Source organism: Eleutherodactylus coqui, chromosome 11, assembly GCF_035609145.1.
Source record: "Eleutherodactylus coqui strain aEleCoq1 chromosome 11, aEleCoq1.hap1, whole genome shotgun sequence".
NCBI classification, from domain to species: Eukaryota; Metazoa; Chordata; class Amphibia; order Anura; family Eleutherodactylidae; genus Eleutherodactylus; species Eleutherodactylus coqui.
The window spans coordinates 56,387,100-56,408,118 of NC_089847.1; the positions used below are offsets into that span (position 1 = coordinate 56,387,100).

At 42.4% G+C, this 21,019-nt stretch overlaps 23 non-coding genes across 23 annotated transcripts; 18 read left to right on the plus strand and 5 right to left on the minus strand.

Moving 5' to 3' along the window:
* Positions 1-88: 88 nt before the first annotated feature.
* TRNAT-AGU (transfer RNA threonine (anticodon AGU)) lies at positions 89-162 on the minus strand. The gene has a single exon. It is a non-coding gene; the product is annotated as a tRNA-Thr (tRNA).
* A 618-nt stretch (positions 163-780) lies between these two features.
* Positions 781-862, plus strand: TRNAS-GCU (transfer RNA serine (anticodon GCU)). Its single transcript has one exon. It is a non-coding gene; the product is annotated as a tRNA-Ser (tRNA).
* A 1,048-nt stretch (positions 863-1,910) lies between these two features.
* Positions 1,911-1,992, plus strand: TRNAS-GCU (transfer RNA serine (anticodon GCU)). The gene has a single exon. It is a non-coding gene; the product is annotated as a tRNA-Ser (tRNA).
* Positions 1,993-2,348: 356 nt separating this feature from the next.
* On the minus strand, positions 2,349-2,422 carry TRNAT-AGU (transfer RNA threonine (anticodon AGU)). Its single transcript has one exon. It is a non-coding gene; the product is annotated as a tRNA-Thr (tRNA).
* A 618-nt stretch (positions 2,423-3,040) lies between these two features.
* TRNAS-GCU (transfer RNA serine (anticodon GCU)) lies at positions 3,041-3,122 on the plus strand. Its single transcript has one exon. It is a non-coding gene; the product is annotated as a tRNA-Ser (tRNA).
* Positions 3,123-4,170: 1,048 nt separating this feature from the next.
* TRNAS-GCU (transfer RNA serine (anticodon GCU)) lies at positions 4,171-4,252 on the plus strand. The gene has a single exon. It is a non-coding gene; the product is annotated as a tRNA-Ser (tRNA).
* A 1,048-nt stretch (positions 4,253-5,300) lies between these two features.
* On the plus strand, positions 5,301-5,382 carry TRNAS-GCU (transfer RNA serine (anticodon GCU)). The gene has a single exon. It is a non-coding gene; the product is annotated as a tRNA-Ser (tRNA).
* A 1,038-nt stretch (positions 5,383-6,420) lies between these two features.
* Positions 6,421-6,502, plus strand: TRNAS-GCU (transfer RNA serine (anticodon GCU)). The gene has a single exon. It is a non-coding gene; the product is annotated as a tRNA-Ser (tRNA).
* Positions 6,503-6,858: 356 nt separating this feature from the next.
* Positions 6,859-6,932, minus strand: TRNAT-AGU (transfer RNA threonine (anticodon AGU)). Its single transcript has one exon. It is a non-coding gene; the product is annotated as a tRNA-Thr (tRNA).
* Positions 6,933-7,979: 1,047 nt separating this feature from the next.
* Positions 7,980-8,053, minus strand: TRNAT-AGU (transfer RNA threonine (anticodon AGU)). The gene has a single exon. It is a non-coding gene; the product is annotated as a tRNA-Thr (tRNA).
* Positions 8,054-8,681: 628 nt separating this feature from the next.
* Positions 8,682-8,763, plus strand: TRNAS-GCU (transfer RNA serine (anticodon GCU)). The gene has a single exon. It is a non-coding gene; the product is annotated as a tRNA-Ser (tRNA).
* A 695-nt stretch (positions 8,764-9,458) lies between these two features.
* Positions 9,459-9,540, plus strand: TRNAS-GCU (transfer RNA serine (anticodon GCU)). The gene has a single exon. It is a non-coding gene; the product is annotated as a tRNA-Ser (tRNA).
* Positions 9,541-10,578: 1,038 nt separating this feature from the next.
* On the plus strand, positions 10,579-10,660 carry TRNAS-GCU (transfer RNA serine (anticodon GCU)). The gene has a single exon. It is a non-coding gene; the product is annotated as a tRNA-Ser (tRNA).
* Positions 10,661-11,698: 1,038 nt separating this feature from the next.
* On the plus strand, positions 11,699-11,780 carry TRNAS-GCU (transfer RNA serine (anticodon GCU)). The gene has a single exon. It is a non-coding gene; the product is annotated as a tRNA-Ser (tRNA).
* Positions 11,781-12,818: 1,038 nt separating this feature from the next.
* Positions 12,819-12,900, plus strand: TRNAS-GCU (transfer RNA serine (anticodon GCU)). The gene has a single exon. It is a non-coding gene; the product is annotated as a tRNA-Ser (tRNA).
* Positions 12,901-13,938: 1,038 nt separating this feature from the next.
* Positions 13,939-14,020, plus strand: TRNAS-GCU (transfer RNA serine (anticodon GCU)). The gene has a single exon. It is a non-coding gene; the product is annotated as a tRNA-Ser (tRNA).
* A 1,038-nt stretch (positions 14,021-15,058) lies between these two features.
* On the plus strand, positions 15,059-15,140 carry TRNAS-GCU (transfer RNA serine (anticodon GCU)). The gene has a single exon. It is a non-coding gene; the product is annotated as a tRNA-Ser (tRNA).
* Positions 15,141-15,496: 356 nt separating this feature from the next.
* On the minus strand, positions 15,497-15,570 carry TRNAT-AGU (transfer RNA threonine (anticodon AGU)). The gene has a single exon. It is a non-coding gene; the product is annotated as a tRNA-Thr (tRNA).
* Positions 15,571-16,178: 608 nt separating this feature from the next.
* Positions 16,179-16,260, plus strand: TRNAS-GCU (transfer RNA serine (anticodon GCU)). Its single transcript has one exon. It is a non-coding gene; the product is annotated as a tRNA-Ser (tRNA).
* A 1,038-nt stretch (positions 16,261-17,298) lies between these two features.
* Positions 17,299-17,380, plus strand: TRNAS-GCU (transfer RNA serine (anticodon GCU)). Its single transcript has one exon. It is a non-coding gene; the product is annotated as a tRNA-Ser (tRNA).
* A 1,038-nt stretch (positions 17,381-18,418) lies between these two features.
* On the plus strand, positions 18,419-18,500 carry TRNAS-GCU (transfer RNA serine (anticodon GCU)). The gene has a single exon. It is a non-coding gene; the product is annotated as a tRNA-Ser (tRNA).
* A 1,037-nt stretch (positions 18,501-19,537) lies between these two features.
* On the plus strand, positions 19,538-19,619 carry TRNAS-GCU (transfer RNA serine (anticodon GCU)). The gene has a single exon. It is a non-coding gene; the product is annotated as a tRNA-Ser (tRNA).
* A 1,038-nt stretch (positions 19,620-20,657) lies between these two features.
* TRNAS-GCU (transfer RNA serine (anticodon GCU)) lies at positions 20,658-20,739 on the plus strand. The gene has a single exon. It is a non-coding gene; the product is annotated as a tRNA-Ser (tRNA).
* Positions 20,740-21,019: the final 280 nt, after the last annotated feature.

Consider the following 21,019-nt stretch of genomic DNA (forward strand, 5'->3'; position numbering starts at 1 on the left):
ATGTGGGACGAGCATCTTTAATGTCATTGGCTAGTGAACATCTCCCTTTTGGAAAAAAGTGCTGATTATTGAGCAGAATAAGAGAACAAGGCACTGCTGAGAGTTGAACTCAGGATCTCCTGTTTACTAGACAGGCGCTTTAACCAACTAAGCCACAGCGCCCATGAGCAAAACTGTGGAAAACTGTGGAAAACCAGAAAGATGGCAAGGATGATCCAGGAGAAGAATTTTTAAATGTAGGATGATTTTGAGGAGTGGTTCTAAGTTTTGCTATTTGTCACAGAGATGGCAAATTAAGTGTGAACAGATCCTATGCAGCATGTAGTTTCAGGTGGCTACCACTATAGAACAGCAAGGAAGTCGAGTCCCATCACATACTTGGCAGCAGCATGCAGTTCTCTGTCATTTTGCATCGTGACAATTCTAAATGAAATCGGCTTGGGACGATCCTTTTTGGAAAAGACATGGATAATTTCTCCATAGGTATGTAATCCATGCATTTGCCTTGCATGAATTGTGGCCTGTTTTACTTTAAAAGTTAGATAGAAGGCAGAATTGACAGATTTAGGGAATGCTAGGGAAATGCCAACATAAATGAGAAGCAGAGAGGACTGAATGTTTAGTATTTATGCCATTAGCATGGGTCATCACGTTGGATGTAAAACAAGACCTGCTGAGCCAATGTCTGATGTACGGCGCTGTTGCATGTGGAAAGAAAATGAAGCCTAAGAATCATCACGACTGTTTTCCAAATGTGGGTTCGGTAAAGGTACTTTTGTTGACGGGGTGGCCGAGTGGTTAAGGCGATGGACTGCTAATCCATTGTGCTCTGCACGCATGGGTTCGAATCCCATCCTCGTCGTATGATTTCTTTTTGGAAAATTCTCTATGCTCAGCGCAAGCAATGCCCCGAGGAAGAAGATTTACCATCACCGTTCAAGAAGGATGCTATTGAAGTCTCTAAACATATTTACAGGCATTATGTAGCGTATCAGTCAGGCAATAGTGAATCGGCACCGCTAATTTATCGTGCCTTATGCCATCCTACATTTTGCAAAACGTTGCAACCATCTACTTGTTAAAACTAAACCAGAGCTGACTCTTTGCCACTCGGGTGGAGTATTCTAGGGATGTGGGACGAGCATCTTTAATGTCATTGGCTAGTGAACATCTCCCTTTTGGAAAAAAGTGCTGATTATTGAGCAGAATAAGAGAACAAGGCACTGCTGAGAGTTGAACTCAGGATCTCCTGTTTACTAGACAGGCGCTTAAACCAACTAAGCCACAGCGCCCATGAGCAAAACTGTGGAAAACTGTGGAAAACCAGAAAGATGGCAATGATGATCCAGGAGAAGAATTTTTAAATGTAGGATGATTTTGAGGAGTGGTTCTAAGTTTTGCTATTTGTCACAGAGATGGCAAATTAAGTGTGAACAGATCCTATGCAGCATGTAGTTTCAGGTGGCTACCACTATAGAACAGCAAGGAAGTCGAGTCCCATCACATACTTGGCAGCAGCATGCAGTTCTCTGTCATTTTGCATCGTGACAATTCTAAATGAAATCGGCTTGGGACGATCCTTTTTGGAAAAGACATGGATAATTTGTCCATAGGTATGTAATCCATGCATTTGCCTTGCATGAATTGTGGCCTGTTTTACTTTAAAAGTTAGATAGAAGGCAGAATTGACAGATTTAGGGAATGCTAGGGAAATGCCAACATAAATGAGAAGCAGAGAGGACTGAATGTTTAGTATTTATGCCATTAGCATGGGTCATCACGTTGGATGTAAAACAAGACCTGCTGAGCCAATGTCTGATGTACGGCGCTGTTGCATGTGGAAAGAAAATGAAGCCTAAGAATCATCACGACTGTTTTCCAAATGTGGGTTCGGTAAAGGTACTTTTGTTGACGGGGTGGCCGAGTGGTTAAGGCGATGGACTGCTAATCCATTGTGCTCTGCACGCATGGGTTCGAATCCCATCCTCGTCGTATGATTTCTTTTTGGAAAATTCTCTATGCTCAGCGCAAGCAATGCCCCGAGGAAGAAGATTTACCATCACCGTTCAAGAAGGATGCTATTGAAGTCTCTAAACATATTTACAGGCATTATGTAGCGTATCAGTCAGGCAATAGTGAATCGGCACCTCTAATTTATCGTGCCTTATGCCATCCTACATTTTGCAAAACGTTGCAACCATCTACTTGTTAAAACTAAACCAGAGCTGACTCTTTGCCACTCGGGTGGAGTATTCTAGGGATGTGGGACGAGCATCTTTAATGTCATTGGCTAGTGAACATCTCCCTTTTGGAAAAAAGTGCTGATTATTGAGCAGAATAAGAGAACAAGGCACTGCTGAGAGTTGAACTCAGGATCTCCTGTTTACTAGACAGGCGCTTTAACCAACTAAGCCACAGCGCCCATGAGCAAAACTGTGGAAAACTGTGGAAAACCAGAAAGATGGCAAGGATGATCCAGGAGAAGAATTTTTAAATGTAGGATGATTTTGAGGAGTGGTTCTAAGTTTTGCTATTTGTCACAGAGATGGCAAATTAAGTGTGAACAGATCCTATGCAGCATGTAGTTTCAGGTGGCTACCACTATAGAACAGCAAGGAAGTCGAGTCCCATCACATACTTGGCAGCAGCATGCAGTTCTCTGTCATTTTGCATCGTGACAATTCTAAATGAAATCGGCTTGGGACGATCCTTTTTGGAAAAGACATGGATAATTTCTCCATAGGTATGTAATCCATGCATTTGCCTTGCATGAATTGTGGCCTGTTTTACTTTAAAAGTTAGATAGAAGGCAGAATTGACAGATTTAGGGAATGCTAGGGAAATGCCAACATAAATGAGAAGCAGAGAGGACTGAATGTTTAGTATTTATGCCATTAGCATGGGTCATCACGTTGGATGTAAAACAAGACCTGCTGAGCCAATGTCTGATGTACGGCGCTGTTGCATGTGGAAAGAAAATGAAGCCTAAGAATCATCACGACTGTTTTCCAAATGTGGGTTCGGTAAAGGTACTTTTGTTGACGGGGTGGCCGAGTGGTTAAGGCGATGGACTGCTAATCCATTGTGCTCTGCACGCATGGGTTCGAATCCCATCCTCGTCGTATGATTTCTTTTTGGAAAATTCTCTATGCTCAGCGCAAGCAATGCCCCGAGGAAGAAGATTTACCATCACCGTTCAAGAAGGATGCTATTGAAGTCTCTAAACATATTTACAGGCATTATGTAGCGTATCAGTCAGGCAATAGTGAATCGGCACCGCTAATTTATCGTGCCTTATGCCATCCTACATTTTGCAAAACGTTGCAACCATCTACTTGTTAAAACTAAACCAGAGCTGACTCTTTGCCACTCGGGTGGAGTATTCTAGGGATGTGGGACGAGCATCTTTAATGTCATTGGCTAGTGAACATCTCCCTTTTGGAAAAAAGTGCTGATTATTGAGCAGAATAAGAGAACAAGGCACTGCTGAGAGTTGAACTCAGGATCTCCTGTTTACTAGACAGGCGCTTAAACCAACTAAGCCACAGCGCCCATGAGCAAAACTGTGGAAAACTGTGGAAAACCAGAAAGATGGCAATGATGATCCAGGAGAAGAATTTTTAAATGTAGGATGATTTTGAGGAGTGGTTCTAAGTTTTGCTATTTGTCACAGAGATGGCAAATTAAGTGTGAACAGATCCTATGCAGCATGTAGTTTCAGGTGGCTACCACTATAGAACAGCAAGGAAGTCGAGTCCCATCACATACTTGGCAGCAGCATGCAGTTCTCTGTCATTTTGCATCGTGACAATTCTAAATGAAATCGGCTTGGGACGATCCTTTTTGGAAAAGACATGGATAATTTGTCCATAGGTATGTAATCCATGCATTTGCCTTGCATGAATTGTGGCCTGTTTTACTTTAAAAGTTAGATAGAAGGCAGAATTGACAGATTTAGGGAATGCTAGGGAAATGCCAACATAAATGAGAAGCAGAGAGGACTGAATGTTTAGTATTTATGCCATTAGCATGGGTCATCACGTTGGATGTAAAACAAGACCTGCTGAGCCAATGTCTGATGTACGGCGCTGTTGCATGTGGAAAGAAAATGAAGCCTAAGAATCATCACGACTGTTTTCCAAATGTGGGTTCGGTAAAGGTACTTTTGTTGACGGGGTGGCCGAGTGGTTAAGGCGATGGACTGCTAATCCATTGTGCTCTGCACGCATGGGTTCGAATCCCATCCTCGTCGTATGATTTCTTTTTGGAAAATTCTCTATGCTCAGCGCAAGCAATGCCCCGAGGAAGAAGATTTACCATCACCGTTCAAGAAGGATGCTATTGAAGTCTCTAAACATATTTACAGGCATTATGTAGCGTATCAGTCAGGCAATAGTGAATCGGCACCTCTAATTTATCGTGCCTTATGCCATCCTACATTTTGCAAAACGTTGCAACCATCTACTTGTTAAAACTAAACCAGAGCTGACTCTTTGCCACTCGGGTGGAGTATTCTAGGGATGTGGGACGAGCATCTTTAATGTCATTGGCTAGTGAACATCTCCCTTTTGGAAAAAAGTGCTGATTATTGAGCAGAATAAGAGAACAAGGCACTGCTGAGAGTTGAACTCAGGATCTCCTGTTTACTAGACAGGCGCTTAAACCAACTAAGCCACAGCGCCCATGAGCAAAACTGTGGAAAACTGTGGAAAACCAGAAAGATGGCAATGATGATCCAGGAGAAAAATTTTTAAATGTAGGATGATTTTGAGGAGTGGTTCTAAGTTTTGCTATTTGTCACAGAGATGGCAAATTAAGTGTGAACAGATCCTATGCAGCATGTAGTTTCAGGTGGCTACCACTATAGAACAGCAAGGAAGTCGAGTCCCATCACATACTTGGCAGCAGCATGCAGTTCTCTGTCATTTTGCATCGTGACAATTCTAAATGAAATCGGCTTGGGACGATCCTTTTTGGAAAAGACATGGATAATTTGTCCATAGGTATGTAATCCATGCATTTGCCTTGCATGAATTGTGGCCTGTTTTACTTTAAAAGTTAGATAGAAGGCAGAATTGACAGATTTAGGGAATGCTAGGGAAATGCCAACATAAATGAGAAGCAGAGAGGACTGAATGTTTAGTATTTATGCCATTAGCATGGGTCATCACGTTGGATGTAAAACAAGACCTGCTGAGCCAATGTCTGATGTACGGCGCTGTTGCATGTGGAAAGAAAATGAAGCCTAAGAATCATCACGACTGTTTTCCAAATGTGGGTTCGGTAAAGGTACTTTTGTTGACGGGGTGGCCGAGTGGTTAAGGCGATGGACTGCTAATCCATTGTGCTCTGCACGCATGGGTTCGAATCCCATCCTCGTCGTATGATTCCTTTTTGGAAAATTCTCTATGCTCAGCGCAAGCAATGCCCCGAGGAAGAAAATTTACCATCACCGTTCAAGAAGGATGCTATTGAAGTCTCTAAACATATTTACAGGCATTATGTAGCGTATCAGTCAGGCAATAGTGAATCGGCACCTCTAATTTATCGTGCCTTATGCCATCCTACATTTTGCAAAACGTTGCAACCATCTACTTGTTAAAACTAAACCAGAGCTGACTCTTTGCCACTCGGGTGGAGTATTCTACGGATGTGGGACGAGCATCTTTAATGTCATTGGCTAGTGAACATCTCCCTTTTGGAAAAAAGAGCTGATTATTGACCAGAATAAGAGAACAAGGCACTGCTGAGAGTTGAACTGAGGATCTCCCGTTTACTAGACAGGCGCTTTAACCAACTAAGCCACAGCGCCCATGAGCAAAGCTGTGGAAAACCAGAAAGATGGCAAGGATGATCCAGGAGAAGAATTTTTAAATGTAGGATGATTTTGAGGAGTGGTTCTAAGTTTTGCTATTTGTCACAGAGATGGCAAATTAAGTGTGAACAGATCCTATGCAGCATGTAGTTTCAGGTGGCTACCACTATAGAACAGCAAGGAAGTCGAGTCCCATGACATACTTGGCAGCAGCATGCAGTTCTCTGTCATTTTGCATCGTGACAATTCTAAATGAAATCGGCTTGGGAAGATCCTTTTTGGAAAAGACATGGATAATTTGTCCATAGGTATGTAATCCATGCATTTGCCTTGCATGAATTGTGGCCTGTTTTACTTTAAAAGTTAGATAGAAGGCAGAATTGACAGATTTAGGGAATGCTAGGGAAATGCCAACATAAATGAGAAGCAGAGAGGACTGGATGTTTAGTATTTATGCCATTAGCATGGGTCATCACGTTGGATGTAAAACAAGACCTGCTGAGCCAATGTCTGATGTACGGCGCTGTTGCATGTGGAAAGAAAATGAAGCCTAAGAATCATCACGACTGTTTTCCAAATGTGGGTTCGGTAAAAGTACTTTCGTTGACGGGGTGGCCGAGTGGTTAAGGCGATGGACTGCTAATCCATTGTGCTCTGCACGCATGGGTTCGAATCCCATCCTCGTCGTATGATTTCCTTTTGGAAAATTCTCTATGCTCAGCGCAAGCAATGCCCCGAGGAAGAAAATTTACCATCACCGTTCAAGAAGGATGCTATTGAAGTCTCTAAACATATTTACAGGCATTATGTAGCGTATCAGTCAGGCAATAGTGAATCGGCACCTCTAATTTATCGTGCCTTATGCCATCCTACATTTTGCAAAACGTTGCAACCATCTACTTGTTAAAACTAAACCAGAGCTGACTCTTTGCCACTCGGGTGGAGTATTCTAGGGATGTGGGACGAGCATCTTTAATGTCATTGGCTAGTGAACATCTCCCTTTTGGAAAAAAGTGCTGATTATTGAGCAGAATAAGAGAACAAGGCACTGCTGAGAGTTGAACTCAGGATCTCCTGTTTACTAGACAGGCGCTTTAACCAACTAAGCCACAGCGCCCATGAGCAAAACTGTGGAAAACCAGAAAGATGGCAAGGATGATCCAGGAGAAGAATTTTTAAATGTAGGATGATTTTGAGGAGTGGTTCTAAGTTTTGCTATTTGTCACAGAGATGGCAAATTAAGTGTGAACAGATCCTATGCAGCATGTAGTTTCAGGTGGCTACCACTATAGAACAGCAAGGAAGTCGAGTCCCATCACATACTTGGCAGCAGCATGCAGTTCTCTGTCATTTTGCATCGTGACAATTCTAAATGAAATCGGCTTGGGACGATCCTTTTTGGAAAAGACATGGATAATTTCTCCATAGGTATGTAATCCATGCATTTGCCTTGCATGAATTGTGGCCTGTTTTACTTTAAAAGTTAGATAGAAGGCAGAATTGACAGATTTAGGGAATGCTAGGGAAATGCCAACATAAATGAGAAGAAGAGAGGACTGAATGTTTAGTATTTATGCCATTAGCATGGGTCATCACGTTGGATGTAAAACAAGACCTGCTGAGCCAATGTCTGATGTACGGCGCTGTTGCATGTGGAAAGAAAATGAAGCCTAAGAATCATCACGACTGTTTTCCAAATGTGGGTTCGGTAAAGGTACTTTTGTTGACGGGGTGGCCGAGTGGTTAAGGCGATGGACTGCTAATCCATTGTGCTCTGCACGCATGGGTTTCGAATCCCATCCTCGTCGTATGATTTCTTTTTGGAAAATTCTCTATGCTCAGCGCAAGCAATGCCCCGAGGAAGAAGATTTACCATCACCGTTCAAGAAGGATGCTATTGAAGTCTCTAAACATATTTACAGGCATTATGTAGCGTATCAGTCAGGCAATAGTGAATCGGCACCTCTAATTTATCGTGCCTTATGCCATCCTACATTTTGCAAAACGTTGCAACCATCTACTTGTTAAAACTAAACCAGAGCTGACTCTTTGCCACTCGGGTGGAGTATTCTAGGGATGTGGGACGAGCATCTTTAATGTCATTGGCTAGTGAACATCTCCCTTTTGGAAAAAAGTGCTGATTATTGAGCAGAATAAGAGAACAAGGCACTGCTGAGAGTTGAACTCAGGATCTCCTGTTTACTAGACAGGCGCTTTAACCAACTAAGCCACAGCGCCCATGAGCAAAACTGAGCAAAACTGTGGAAAACTGTGGAAAACCAGAAAGATGGCAATGATGATCCAGGAGAAGAATTTTTAAATGTAGGATGATTTTGAGGAGTGGTTCTAAGTTTTGCTATTTGTCACAGAGATGGCAAATTAAGTGTGAACAGATCCTATGCAGCATGTAGTTTCAGGTGGCTACCACTATAGAACAGCAAGGAAGTCGAGTCCCATCACATACTTGGCAGCAGCATGCAGTTCTCTGTCATTTTGCATCGTGACAATTCTAAATGAAATCGGCTTGGGACGATCCTTTTTGGAAAAGACATGGATAATTTGTCCATAGGTATGTAATCCATGCATTTGCCTTGCATGAATTGTGGCCTGTTTTACTTTAAAAGTTAGATAGAAGGCAGAATTGACAGATTTAGGGAATGCTAGGGAAATGCCAACATAAATGAGAAGTAGAGAGGACTGAATGTTTAGTATTTATGCCATTAGCATGGGTCATCACGTTGGATGTAAAACAAGACCTGCTGAGCCAATGTCTGATGTACGGCGCTGTTGCATGTGGAAAGAAAATGAAGCCTAAGAATCATCACGACTGTTTTCCAAATGTGGGTTCGGTAAAGGTACTTTTGTTGACGGGGTGGCCGAGTGGTTAAGGCAATGGACTGCTAATCCATTGTGCTCTGCACGCATGGGTTCGAATCCCATCCTCGTCGTATGATTCCTTTTTGGAAAATTCTCTATGGTCAGCGCAAGCAATGCCCCGAGGAAGAAAATTTACCATCACCGTTCAAGAAGGATGCTATTGAAGTCTCTAAACATATTTACAGGCATTATGTAAATGATCCAGGAGAAGAATTTTTAAATGTAGGATGATTTTGAGGAGTGGTTCTAAGTTTTGCTATTTGTCACAGAGATGGCAAATTAAGTGTGAACAGATCCTATGCAGCATGTAGTTTCAGGTGGCTACCACTATAGAACAGCAAGGAAGTCGAGTCCCATGACATACTTGGCAGCAGCATGCAGTTCTCTGTCATTTTGCATCGTGACAATTCTAAATGAAAACGGCTTGGGAAGATCCTTTTTGGAAAAGACATGGATAATTTGTCCATAGGTATGTAATCCATGCATTTGCCTTGCATGAATTGTGGCCTGTTTTACTTTAAAAGTTAGATAGAAGGCAGAATTGACAGATTTAGGGAATGCTAGGGAAATGCCAACATAAATGAGAAGCAGAGAGGACTGAATGTTTAGTATTTATGCCATTAGCATGGGTCATCACGTTGGATGTAAAACAAGACCTGCTGAGCCAATGTCTGATGTACGGCGCTGTTGCATGTGGAAAGAAAATGAAGCCTAAGAATCATCACGACTGTTTTCCAAATGTGGGTTCGGTAAAAGTACTTTTGTTGACGGGGTGGCCGAGTGGTTAAGGCGATGGACTGCTAATCCATTGTGCTCTGCACGCATGGGTTCGAATCCCATCCTTGTCGTATCATTTCTTTTTGGAAAATTCTCTATGCTCAGCGCAAGCAATGCCCCGAGGAAGAAAATTTACCATCACCGTTCAAGAAGGATGCTATTGAAGTCTCTAAACATATTTACAGGCATTATGTAGCGTATCAGTCAGGCAATAGTGAATCGGCACCTCTAATTTATCGTGCCTTATGCCATCCTACATTTTGCAAAACGTTGCAACCATCTACTTGTTAAAACTAAACCAGAGCTGACTCTTTGCCACTCGGGTGGAGTATTCTAGGGATGTGGGACGAGCATCTTTAATGTCATTGGCTAGTGAACATCTCCCTTTTGGAAAAAAGTGCTGATTATTGAGCAGAATAAGAGAACAAGGCACTGCTGAGAGTTGAACTCAGGATCTCCTGTTTACTAGACAGGCACTTTAACCAACTAAGCCACAGCGCCCATGAGCAAAACTGTGGAAAACCAGAAAGATGGCAAGGATGATCCAGGAGAAGAATTTTTAAATGTAGGATGATTTTGAGGAGTGGTTCTAAGTTTTGCTATTTGTCACAGAGATGGCAAATTAAGTGTGAACAGATCCTATGCAGCATGTAGTTTCAGGTGGCTACCACTATAGAACAGCAAGGAAGTCGAGTCACATCACATACTTGGCAGCAGCATGCAGTTCTCTGTCATTTTGCATCGTGACAATTCTAAATGAAATCGGCTTGGGACGATCCTTTTTGGAAAAGACATGGATAAGTTGTCCATAGGTATGTAATCCATGCATTTGCCTTGCATGAATTGTGGCCTGTTTTACTTTAAAAGTTAGATAGAAGCCAGAATTGACAGATTTAGGGAATGCTAGGGAAATGCCAACATAAATGAGAAGCAGAGAGGACTGAATGTTTAGTATTTATGCCATTAGCATGGGTCATCACGTTGGATGTAAAACAAGACCTGCTGAGCCAATGTCTGATGTACGGCGCTGTTGCATGTGGAAAGAAAATGAAGCCTAAGAATCATCACGACTGTTTTCCAAATGTGGGTTCGGTAAAGGTACTTTTGTTGACGGGGTGGCCGAGTGGTTAAGGCGATGGACTGCTAATCCATTGTGCTCTGCACGCATGGGTTCGAATCCCATCCTCGTCGTATGATTTCTTTTTGGAAAATTCTCTATGCTCAGCGCAAGCAATGCCCCGAGGAAGAAAATTTACCATCACCGTTCAAGAAGGATGCTATTGAAGTCTCTAAACATATTTACAGGCATTATGTAGTGTATCAGTCAGGCAATAGTGAATCGGCACCTCTAATTTATCGTGCCTTATGCCATCCTACATTTTGCAAAACGTTGCAACCATCTACTTGTTAAAACTAAACCAGAGCTGACTCTTTGCCACTCGGGTGGAGTATTCTAGGGATGTGGGACGAGCATCTTTAATGTCATTGGCTAGTGAACATCTCCCTTTTGGAAAAAAGAGCTGATTATTGAGCAGAATAAGAGAACAAGGCACTGCTGAGAGTTGAACTCAGGATCTCCCGTTTACTAGACAGGCACTTTAACCAACTAAGCCACAGCGCCCATGAGCAAAACTGTGGAAAACCAGAAAGATGGCAAGGATGATCCAGGAGAAGAATTTTTAAATGTAGGATGATTTTGAGGAGTGGTTCTAAGTTTTGCTATTTGTCACAGAGATGGCAAATTAAGTGTGAACAGATCCTATGCAGCATGTAGTTTCAGGTGGCTACCACTATAGAACAGCAAGGAAGTCGAGTCCCATCACATACTTGGCAGCAGCATGCAGTTCACTGTCATTTTGCATCGTGACAATTCTAAATGAAATCGGCTTGGGACGATCCTTTTTGGAAAAGACATGGATAATTTGTCCATAGGTATGTAATCCATGCATTTGCCTTGCATGAATTGTGGCCTGTTTTACTTTAAAAGTTAGATAGAAGGCAGAATTGACAGATTTAGGGAATGCTAGGGAAATGCCAACATAAATGAGAAGCAGAGAGGACTGAATGTTTAGTATTTATGCCATTAGCATGGGTCATCACGTTGGATGTAAAACAAGACCTGCTGAGCCAATGTCTGATGTACGGCGCTGTTGCATGTGGAAAGAAAATGAAGCCTAAGAATCATCACGACTGTTTTCCAAATGTGGGTTCGGTAAAAGTACTTTTGATGACGGGGTGGCCGAGTGGTTAAGGCGATGGACTGCTAATCCATTGTGCTCTGCACGCATGGGTTCGAATCCCATCCTCGTCGTATCATTTCTTTTTGGAAAATTCTCTATGCTCAGCGCAAGCAATGCCCCGAGGAAGAAAATTTACCATCACCGTTCAAGAAGGATGCTATTGAAGTCTCTAAACATATTTACAGGCATTATGTAGCGTATCAGTCAGGCAATAGTGAATCGGCACCTCTAATTTATCGTGCCTTATGCCATCCTACATTTTGCAAAACGTTGCAACCATCTACTTGTTAAAACTAAACCAGAGCTGACTCTTTGCCACTCGGGTGGAGTATTCTAGGGATGTGGGACGAGCATCTTTAATGTCATTGGCTAGTGAACATCTCCCTTTTGGAAAAAAGAGCTGATTATTGAGCAGAATAAGAGAACAAGGCACTGCTGAGAGTTGAACTCAGGATCTCCCGTTTACTAGACAGGCACTTTAACCAACTAAGCCACAGCGCCCATGAGCAAAACTGTGGAAAACCAGAAAGATGGCAAGGATGATCCAGGAGAAGAATTTTTAAATGTAGGATGATTTTGAGGAGTGGTTCTAAGTTTTGCTATTTGTCACAGAGATGGCAAATTAAGTGTGAACAGATCCTATGCAGCATGTAGTTTCAGGTGGCTACCACTATAGAACAGCAAGGAAGTCGAGTCCCATCACATACTTGGCAGCAGCATGCAGTTCTCTGTCATTTTGCATCGTGACAATTCTAAATGAAATCGGCTTGGGAAGATCCTTTTTGGAAAAGACATGGATAATTTGTCCATAGGTATGTAATCCATGCATTTGCCTTGCATGAATTGTGGCCTGTTTTACTTTAAAAGTTAGATAGAAGGCAGAATTGACAGATTTAGGGAATGCTAGGGAAATGCCAACATAAATGAGAAGCAGAGAGGACTGAATGTTTAGTATTTATGCCATTAGCATGGGTCATCACGTTGGATGTAAAACAAGACCTGCTGAGCCAATGTCTGATGTACGGCGCTGTTGCATGTGGAAAGAAAATGAAGCCTAAGAATCATCACGACTGTTTTCCAAATGTGGGTTCGGTAAAAGTACTTTTGTTGACGGGGTGGCCGAGTGGTTAAGGCGATGGACTGCTAATCCATTGTGCTCTGCACGCATGGGTTCGAATCCCATCCTCGTCGTATCATTTCTTTTTGGAAAATTCTCTATGCTCAGCGCAAGCAATGCCCCGAGGAAGAAAATTTACCATCACCGTTCAAGAAGGATGCTATTGAAGTCTCTAAACATATTTACAGGCATTATGTAGCGTATCAGTCAGGCAATAGTGAATCGGCACCTCTAATTTATCGTGCCTTATGCCATCCTACATTTTGCAAAACGTTGCAACCATCTACTTGTTAAAACTAAACCAGAGCTGACTCTTTGCCACTCGGGTGGAGTATTCTAGGGATGTGGGACGAGCATCTTTAATGTCATTGGCTAGTGAACATCTCCCTTTTGGAAAAAAGAGCTGATTATTGAGCAGAATAAGAGAACAAGGCACTGCTGAGAGTTGAACTCAGGATCTCCCGTTTACTAGACAGGCACTTTAACCAACTAAGCCACAGCGCCCATGAGCAAAACTGTGGAAAACCAGAAAGATGGCAAGGATGATCCAGGAGAAGAATTTTTAAATGTAGGATGATTTTGAGGAGTGGATCTAAGTTTTGCTATTTGTCACAGAGATGGCAAATTAAGTGTGAACAGATCCTATGCAGCATGTAGTTTCAGGTGGCTACCACTATAGAACAGCAAGGAAGTCGAGTCCCATCACATACTTGGCAGCAGCATGCAGTTCACTGTCATTTTGCATCGTGACAATTCTAAATGAAATCGGCTTGGGAAGATCCTTTTTGGAAAAGACATGGATAATTTGTCCATAGGTATGTAATCCATGCATTTGCCTTGCATGAATTGTGGCCTGTTTTACTTTAAAAGTTAGATAGAAGGCAGAATTGACAGATTTAGGGAATGCTAGGGAAATGCCAACATAAATGAGAAGCAGAGAGGACTGAATGTTTAGTATTTATGCCATTAGCATGGGTCATCACGTTGGATGTAAAACAAGACCTGCTGAGCCAATGTCTGATGTACGGCGCTGTTGCATGTGGAAAGAAAATGAAGCCTAAGAATCATCACGACTGTTTTCCAAATGTGGGTTCGGTAAAAGTACTTTTGTTGACGGGGTGGCCGAGTGGTTAAGGCGATGGACTGCTAATCCATTGTGCTCTGCACGCATGGGTTCGAATCCCATCCTCGTCGTATCATTTCTTTTTGGAAAATTCTCTATGCTCAGCGCAAGCAATGCCCCGAGGAAGAAAATTTACCATCACCGTTCAAGAAGGATGCTATTGAAGTCTCTAAACATATTTACAGGCATTATGTAGCGTATCAGTCAGGCAATAGTGAATCGGCACCTCTAATTTATCGTGCCTTATGCCATCCTACATTTTGCAAAACGTTGCAACCATCTACTTGTTAAAACTAAACCAGAGCTGACTCTTTGCCACTCGGGTGGAGTATTCTAGGGATGTGGGACGAGCATCTTTAATGTCATTGGCTAGTGAACATCTCCCTTTTGGAAAAAAGAGCTGATTATTGAGCAGAATAAGAGAACAAGGCACTGCTGAGAGTTAAACTCAGGATCTCCCGTTTACTAGACAGGCACTTTAACCAACTAAGCCACAGCGCCCATGAGCAAAACTGTGGAAAACCAGAAAGATGGCAAGGATGATCCAGGAGAAGAATTTTTAAATGTAGGATGATTTTGAGGAGTGGTTCTAAGTTTTGCTATTTGTCACAGAGATGGCAAATTAAGTGTGAACAGATCCTATGCAGCATGTAGTTTCAGGTGGCTACCACTATAGAACAGCAAGGAAGTCGAGTCCCATCACATACTTGGCAGCAGCATGCAGTTCACTGTCATTTTGCATCGTGACAATTCTAAATGAAATCGGCTTGGGACGATCCTTTTTGGAAAAGACATGGATAATTTCTCCATAGGTATGTAATCCATGCATTTGCCTTGCATGAATTGTGGCCTGTTTTACTTTAAAAGTTAGATAGAAGGCAGAATTGACAGATTTAGGGAATGCTAGGGAAATGCCAACATAAATGAGAAGCAGAGAGGACTGAATGTTTAGTATTTATGCCATTAGCATGGGTCATCACGTTGGATGTAAAACAAGACCTGCTGAGCCAATGTCTGATGTACGGCGCTGTTGCATGTGGAAAGAAAATGAAGCCTAAGAATCATCACGACTGTTTTCCAAATGTGGGTTCGGTAAAAGTACTTTTGTTGACGGGGTGGCCGAGTGGTTAAGGCGATGGACTGCTAATCCATTGTGCTCTGCACGCATGGGTTCGAATCCCATCCTCGTCGTATCATTTCTTTTTGGAAAATTCTCTATGCTCAGCGCAAGCAATGCCCCAAGGAAGAAAATTTACCATCACCGTTCAAGAAGGATGCTATTGAAGTCTCTAAACATATTTACAGGCATTATGTAGCGTATCAGTCAGGCAATAGTGAATCGGCACCTCTAATTTATCGTGCCTTATGCCATCCTACATTTTGCAAAACGTTGCAACCATCTACTTGTTAAAACTAAACCAGAGCTGACTCTTTGCCACTCGGGTGGAGTATTCTAGGGATGTGGGACGAGCATCTTTAATGTCATTGGCTAGTGAACATCTCCCTTTTGGAAAAAAGTGCTGATTATTGAGCAGAATAAGAGAACAAGGCACTGCTGAGAGTTGAACTCAGGATCTCCTGTTTACTAGACAGGCGCTTTAACCAACTAAGCCACAGTGCCCATGAGCAAAACTGTGGAAAACCAGAAAGATGGCAAGGATGATCCAGGAGAAGAATTTTTAAATGTAGGATGATTTTGAGGAGTGGTTCTAAGTTTTGCTATTTGTCACAGAGATGGCAAATTAAGTGTGAACACATCCTATGCAGCATGTAGTTTCAGGTGGCTACCACTATAGAACAGCAAGGAAGTCGAGTCACATCACATACTTGGCAGCAGCATGCAGTTCTCTGTCATTTTGCATCGTGACAATTCTAAATGAAATCGGCTTGGGACGATCCTTTTTGGAAAAGACATGGATAATTTGTCCATAGGTATGTAATCCATGCATTTGCCTTGCATGAATTGTGGCCTGTTTTACTTTAAAAGTTAGATAGAAGGCAGAATTGACAGATTTAGGGAATGCTAGGGAAATGCCAACATAAATGAGAAGCAGAGAGGACTGAATGTTTAGTATTTATGCCATTAGCATGGGTCATCACGTTGGATGTAAAACAAGACCTGCTGAGCCAATGTCTGATGTACGGCGCTGTTGCATGTGGAAAGAAAATGAAGCCTAAGAATCATCACGACTGTTTTCCAAATGTGGGTTCGGTAAAGGTACTTTTGTTGACGGGGTGGCCGAGTGGTTAAGGCGATGGACTGCTAATCCATTGTGCTCTGCACGCATGGGTTCGAATCCCATCCTCGTCGTATGATTTCTTTTTGGAAAATTCTCTATGCTCAGCGCAAGCAATGCCCCGAGGAAGAAAATTTACCATCACCGTTCAAGAAGGATGCTATTGAAGTCTCTAAACATATTTACAGGCATTATGTAGTGTATCAGTCAGGCAATAGTGAATCGGCACCTCTAATTTATCGTGCCTTATGCCATCCTACATTTTGCAAAACGTTGCAACCATCTACTTGTTAAAACTAAACCAGAGCTGACTCTTTGCCACTCGGGTGGAGTATTCTAGGGATGTGGGACGAGCATCTTTAATGTCATTGGCTAGTGAACATCTCCCTTTTGGAAAAAAGTGCTGATTATTGAGCAGAATAAGAGAACAAGGCACTGCTGAGAGTTGAACTCAGGATCTCCCGTTTACTAGACAGGCACTTTAACCAACTAAGCCACAGCGCCCATGAGCAAAACTGTGGAAAACCAGAAAGATGGCAAGGATGATCCAGGAGAAGAATTTTTAAATGTAGGATGATTTTGAGGAGTGGTTCTAAGTTTTGCTATTTGTCACAGAGATGGCAAATTAAGTGTGAACAGATCCTATGCAGCATGTAGTTTCAGGTGGCTACCACTATAGAACAGCAAGGAAGTCGAGTCACATCACATACTTGGCAGCAGCATGCAGTTCTCTGTCATTTTGCATCGTGACAATTCTAAATGAAATCGGCTTGGGACGATCCTTTTTGGAAAAGACATGGATAATTTGTCCATAGGTATGTAATCCATGCATTTGCCTTGCATGAATTGTGGCCTGTTTTACTTTAAAAGTTAGATAGAAGGCAGAATTGACAGATTTAGGGAATGCTAGGGAAATGCCAACATAAATGAGAAGCAGAGAGGACTGAATGTTTAGTATTTATGCCATTAGCATGGGTCATCACGTTGGATGTAAAACAAGACCTGCTGAGCCAATGTCTGATGTACGGCGCTGTTGCATGTGGAAAGAAAATGAAGCCTAAGAATCATCACGACTGTTTTCCAAATGTGGGTTCGGTAAAGGTACTTTTGTTGACGGGGTGGCCGAGTGGTTAAGGCGATGGACTGCTAATCCATTGTGCTCTGCACGCATGGGTTCGAATCCCATCCTCGTCGTATGATTTCTTTTTGGAAAATTCTCTATGCTCAGCGCAAGCAATGCCCCGAGGAAGAAAATTTACCATCACCGTTCAAGAAGGATGCTATTGAAGTCTCTAAACATATTTACAGGCATTATGTAGTGTATCAGTCAGGCAATAGTGAATCGGCACCTCTAATTTATCGTGCCTTATGCCATCCTACATTTTGCAAAACGTTGCAACCATCTACTTGTTAAAACTAAACCAGAGCTGACTCTTTGCCACTCGGGTGGAGTATTCTAGGGATGTGGGACGAGCATCTTTAATGTCATTGGCTAGTGAACATCTCCCTTTTGGAAAAAAGTGCTGATTATTGAGCAGAATAAGAGAACAAGGCACTGCTGAGAGTTGAACTCAGGATCTCCCGTTTACTAGACAGGCACTTTAACCAACTAAGCCACAGCGCCCATGAGCAAAACTGTGGAAAACCAGAAAGATGGCAAGGATGATCCAGGAGAAGAATTTTTAAATGTAGGATGATTTTGAGGAGTGGTTCTAAGTTTTGCTATTTGTCACAGAGATGGCAAATTAAGTGTGAACAGATCCTATGCAGCATGTAGTTTCAGGTGGCTACCACTATAGAACAGCAAGGAAGTCGAGTCACATCACATACTTGGCAGCAGCATGCAGTTCTCTGTCATTTTGCATCGTGACAATTCTAAATGAAATCGGCTTGGGACGATCCTTTTTGGAAAAGACATGGATAATTTGTCCATAGGTATGTAATCCATGCATTTGCCTTGCATGAATTGTGGCCTGTTTTACTTAAAAAGTTAGATAGAAGGCAGAATTGACAGATTTAGGGAATGCTAGGGAAATGCCAACATAAATGAGAAGCAGAGAGGACTGAATGTTTAGTATTTATGCCATTAGCATGGGTCATCACGTTGGATGTAAAACAAGACCTGCTGAGCCAATGTCTGAAGTACGGCGCTGTTGCATGTGGAAAGAAAATGAAGCCTAAGAATCATCACGACTGTTTTCCAAATGTGGGTTCGGTAAAGGTACTTTTGTTGACGGGGTGGCCGAGTGGTTAAGGCGATGGACTGCTAATCCATTGTGCTCTGCACGCATGGGTTCGAATCCCATCCTCGTCGTATGATTTCTTTTTGGAAAATTCTCTATGCTCAGCGCAAGCAATGCCCCGAGGAAGAAAATTTACCATCACCGTTCAAGAAGGATGCTATTGAAGTCTCTAAACATATTTACAGGCATTATGTAGCGTATCAGTCAGCAATAGTGAATCGGCACCTCTAATTTATTGTGCCTTATGCCATCCTACATTTTGCAAAACGTTGCAACCATCTACTTGTTAAAACTAAACCAGAGCTGACTCTTTGCCACTCGGGTGGAGTATTCTAGGGATGTGGGACGAGCATCTTTAATGTCATTGGCTAGTGAACATCTCCCTTTTGGAAAAAAGTGCTGATTATTGAGCAGAATAAGAGAACAAGGCACTGCTGAGAGTTGTACTCAGGATCTCCTGTTTACTAGACAGGCGCTTTAACCAACTAAGCCACAGCGCCCATGAGCAAAACTGTGGAAAACCAGAAAGATGGCAAGGATGATCCAGGAGAAGAATTTTTAAATGTAGGATGATTTTGAGGAGTGGTTCTAAGTTTTGCTATTTGTCACAGAGATGGCAAATTAAGTGTGAACAGATCCTATGCAGCATGTAGTTTCAGGTGGCTACCACTATAGAACAGCAAGGAAGTCGAGTCCCATGACATACTTGGCAGCAGCATGCAGTTCTCTGTCATTTTGCATCGTGACAATTCTAAATGAAATCGGCTTGGGACGATCCTTTTTGGAAAAGACATGGATAATTTGTCCATAGGTATGTAATCCATGCATTTGCCTTGCATGAATTGTGGCCTGTTTTACTTTAAAAGTTAGATAGAAGGCAGAATTGACAGATTTAGGGAATGCTAGGGAAATGCCAACATAAATGAGAAGCAGAGAGGACTGAATGTTTAGTATTTATGCCATTAGCATGGGTCATCACGTTGGATGTAAAACAAGACCTGCTGAGCCAATGTCTGAAGTACGGCGCTGTTGCATGTGGAAAGAAAATGAAGCCTAAGAATCATCACGACTGTTTTCCAAATGTGGGTTCGGTAAAGGTACTTTTGTTGACGGGGTGGCCGAGTGGTTAAGGCGATGGACTGCTAATCCATTGTGCTCTGCACGCATGGGTTCGAATCCCATCCTCGTCGTATGATTTCTTTTTGGAAAATTCTCTATGCTCAGCGCAAGCAATGCCCCGAGGAAGAAAATTTACCATCACCGTTCAAGAAGGATGCTATTGAAGTCTCTAAACATATTTACAGGCATTATGTAGCGTATCAGTCAGGCAATAGTGAATCGGCACCTCTAATTTATCGTGCCTTATGCCATCCTACATTTTGCAAAACGTTGCAACCATCTACTTGTTAAAACTAAACCAGAGCTGACTCTTTGCCACTCGGGTGGAGTATTCTAGGGATGTGGGACGAGCATCTTTAATGTCATTGGCTAGTGAACATCTCCCTTTTGGAAAAAAGTGCTGATTATTGAGCAGAATAAGAGAACAAGGCACTGCTGAGAGTTGTACTCAGGATCTCCTGTTTACTAGACAGGCGCTTTAACCAACTAAGCCACAGCGCCCATGAGCAAAACTGTGGAAAACCAGAAAGATGGCAAGGATGATCCAGGAGAAGAATTTTTAAATGTAGGATGATTTTGAGGAGTGGTTCTAAGTTTTGCTATTTGTCACAGAGATGGCAAATTAAGTGTGAACAGATCCTATGCAGCATGTAGTTTCAGGTGGCTACCACTATAGAACAGCAAGGAAGTCGAGTCCCATCACATACTTGGCAGCAGCATGCAGTTCTCTGTCATTTTGCATCGTGACAATTCTAAATGAAATCGGCTTGGGACGATCCTTTTTGGAAAAGACATGGATAATTTGTCCATAGGTATGTAATCCATGCATTTGCCTTGCATGAATTGTGGCCTGTTTTACTTTAAAAGTTAGATAGAAGGCAGAATTGACAGATTTAGGGAATGCTAGGGAAATGCCAACATAAATGAGAAGCAGAGAGGACTGAATGTTTAGTATTTATGCCATTAGCATGGGTCATCACGTTGGATGTAAAACAAGACCTGCTGAGCCAATGTCTGATGTACGGCGCTGTTGCATGTGGAAAGAAAATGAAGCCTAAGAATCATCACGACTGTTTTCCAAATGTGGGTTCGGTAAAGGTACTTTTGTTGACGGGGTGGCCGAGTGGTTAAGGCGATGGACTGCTAATCCATTGTGCTCTGCACGCATGGGTTCGAATCCCATCCTCGTCGTATGATTTCCTTTTGGAAAATTCTCTATGCTCAGCGCAAGCAATGCCCCGAGGAAGAAAATTTACCATCACCGTTCAAGAAGGATGCTATTGAAGTCTCTAAACATATTTACAGGCATTATGTAGCGTATCAGTCAGGCAATAGTGAATCGGCACCTCTAATTTATCGTGCCTTATGCCATCCTACATTTTGCAAAACGTTGCAACCATCTACTTGTTAAAACTAAAGCAGAGCTGACTCTTTGCCACTCGGGTGGAGTATTCTAGGGATGTGGGACGAG